Source organism: Cynara cardunculus (assembly GCF_001531365.2).
Source record: "Cynara cardunculus var. scolymus isolate 2C chromosome LG 7, CcrdV1, whole genome shotgun sequence".
NCBI lineage: Eukaryota > Viridiplantae > Streptophyta > Magnoliopsida > Asterales > Asteraceae > Cynara > Cynara cardunculus.
The window spans coordinates 8,045,832-8,049,604 of record NC_037534.1 but is presented as its reverse complement, the minus strand read 5'-3'; positions in this window follow the sequence as shown (position 1 = coordinate 8,049,604).

Here is a 3,773-nt window from a genome sequence, read left to right as displayed (position 1 = left end):
TATATATATATATATATATATATATATATATATATATATATATATATATATACACACATATGCATATGCATATGCATATACATGTACATGTACATGTATGAGATGCATCAGGGTCAATCGTCATCCTTTCCGGCTCCACCATGACAGCCATCTTCGGCTCCTGCCATTGCAACTATCAACAACCTTCTTATCTTCATCCCCTGCACCGTCGTCCTCACCTTCGTCCCCTCCACTACATCTCTAGTCTCATAATCTCTATCAAGAATAGGAGAAGGAGCAGTTCCAATGTACGAGATACAGAAGGAGTCATATCTGTCTCCAACCATCTTCGGTTCCCTTTGGCACCACCAAATCAACCCCTGTCTCTTCATCTTCATCATGAATCGAACCCCTGCCTCTTCATGATTTGACCCCTCCCTATATCTGCTTCTACATCTCATCCAAATACCAAATCCATACATGTTTCATCTTTATGTCTTAGTCGATGGGTTCATCGATTCAAATCTGGGTTATGATTTTTCCCAAGCAGATCGAGCTATGTTTCAAAGATTTGTGGTTTGAGCGTTTTTTTGTTTCAAAAGATCTAGGTTACGTTTCATAGAACTGTGATTTTTTCCCCCAAACAGATCTAGATATGTTTCAAAAATATGTAGTTTGAGGGCTTTTTTGTTTAAATTCGGTTTAGGGTTTGTTGTTTGAGTTTGCTTTAGGTATTTTGATTATTTGCACAAATTTGTTTTTTGTGTTATATTTATTGATGTTATTTGATCTCAATCCAAAGTTTTTGATTTATTTACATATCTTTAAGATTGGTTTGATATTAGAACTTGTTAAGATCATCATGATGATGAACTGTAAATTTTTTAACTTGGTTTAAATATGGCGTTAGTGTGTCGTCGGAGAAGATGACCGGTGATGAAGGTGGGTCGTCGGAGAAGATGAACTGCCATATCATGATTTGAAGCTAAACAGACATGTAGCACCATTTAATTGGTGAGATAGAAAGAGATGGGCCATCTATTGACAAAGAACAGAGTAATTACATGTTTGGTCCTGTGTTTTTAATAAAAAATAAACTAAATGACTAAAATACCCTTCTAAACTAACTGAGTCAACGACATTTTTTGGATGAAGTTAGATTTAGAAACCCAATACGTTATAAAATGCAAACCACAAGTATGCAATCCATGGATATTTCAAAATAGAAATCCATAGTATTAAAACACTTAAATCACAAGGACCAAAAATGTAATTTACTCTCTTTATGAGTATTAGGAAACTAATGATAATTTTTTTTATATATAATATTGATTTATTTTGTTTTTTATTGACATATTAGTTATTGTTACAATATATAAAAATTAAAACAAAATTTAATGTTTATGTTTTTTTAATAATAAACTAATAAATTAACAGAAATAAGGATTAAATTTTCTTAGTATTGTTGACAAAGACATTAATATTATTAATAGAAAGTAGGAAATATGGGTTAGAATGGTTATGCCAAGAAACTAATTATATTTTTAATGAAAAGATAAATAAGTGAATTTTATTTTTCATTTATTTTTTTTATTCTAGTGATTTTTTATATTTCTCATAGTTGAAATCAATAAAATAAATTTATAGTAAATAATCAAAATAAAAATAATTAAATTTAAGTTGTTAGATAAACATATAATTATGATTATTGTGGATTATATCAATTTTGTGTTACAAAATAAACTAAAAGACATTATGGTTTCAAATTATTTACTTAGATAAGATATATATATATATATATATATTATTTATTCATTTATGATGATATAGATAGAGGTAGACATATTATAGATAGATTATAATTGATATATTTGATGGTTATCTACTTGTAACTCATTCCTGATCTTTATCTACTGTTGTTCTATTTCATTTTTCCAATAACAAGTTTCACGTTCACATTTTTTTTTTCAACAATAAAAATCCTATTCATTTTTTTGTTGACAACAATGAAGCTTCACATTCACATTTTTTTAGAGCATCTTCAATAAATTCTTGAAAACGGAAAATTAAAAATCAAAATTTCAAAAAAAATTACATTTTTTTTATTTTGAAGATTACAATATTAATTATATTATTAAAATATTGAATACAATTCATAAAAATATTATTTTTCTCTCCTAAAATCTAATTTCAAGGATTTTCGTTAACAGGAAAAATAAAAAAAAATCAATTTTCTCTCGTAAGCAATCATTTTGGGAGAACTCTCAAATTTGAAGAATTCTATTCTTTCTCATACATTATCTATTTTGAAGAACCTGCTGGAGTAAAATCCCCAAAATCTTCATTTTCGAAAAATTTGTTAGAGCATCTCCAACAGATTCTCCATAACAGATGAAATGGAAATTTGGGTATGTTTTCTTGCTCCAAGAGATTCTCTATACTTTTTATCAGAAATGGAAAAAGTATAAGAGAGAATGAAATTCTTCAAATTTTGAGAATTCTCGAAAAATGATGACCATGAAAGCGAAATGTTTTCTTTATTATTATTGTATTTCTCCTGATAAGAAAAACTTGGAAATTTGATTTTTAATAAATATTTAAAATATTTTAATAATATAATTAATCTTGTAGTATTTAAAATGAAGAAATTGTTAAAATGAGTATAATCTTTTAGATGTTTTAGATTTTGATTCGCTATTTTGAAGAAATTTTAGAGATTATATTGAAAATGCTCTTTAACAAAAATTCATGTTATAATAAAAGCTCTAATTTTTTGAATAATAATGAAACTTTACATCCAAAATTTGTTGAAAATGATGAACCTTCATATTTTTGTTATCAATAATAAGGGATGTTTGACAATTGTTGAATGGTTTGGTACAAGATGATCAAGGGGCTGTTTGGCAGTTGCTTAATGGTTTGATACATAATGACTAAGAGACTCTCATGATATAATGCAAAATGAAATATAATTGTCTGGTAATTGTTTACAATGAAATTATGGCGCTTAATGGTTAAGGGAGATCCATGATACAAAATCATTCAGAGGGTTTTAGAACTATTAAGAGATATATTTTTACCAAACAAGATTCAATTCTTAACGATTCAGAGGTTGTCTCTTATGGAACTATTAAGAGGTAAACAAACAACCCATAAGCGGTCAAATGATTAAGAAACTCTTATGATACAGTGCAAAATGAAATATGGTTGTTTGGTAATTGTTCATATTGAAATTAGGCGCTAAATGGTGAAGGGATGTCCAATATACAAAATCATTCAAAGGGTTTCAGAACCATTAAGAGAAAATTTTTTTTTTTTTTGCCAAACAAAATTTACCTCTTAGCAGGGTTTGATGTGAGGGGGCAAGGATGGTTATGTTTCTGAGAGTGAACTGCGGGGATTAAGAAGTTGTCTCTTAATGAAACTATTAAAATGTAAACAAACAACCCCTAATAATCAAATTTCATTTTTTGTGTCAACAACTTATATGATATCATATGTTGAACATTCACATTTTTTTATATATATAATAAACGTTTACACCTTTTATTGATAATAATTAAGGTTATGTTTCGATTAACTAACAAATTAGTTGGTGACTGATAAACTAACTGGTAACAATTAAGTTAGCTGATAAATTATATACATTTGACAAAAACTAGTTGATATGTTAGTTGAAAAATGTAAAATGACAGAAAATACATGTTTAAAAATTAATAAATTTTAACATTTCATAATATAATTAAAACAATTCGTTAACAATATAAACAAGATGTTAAGAAAATTAAACAATA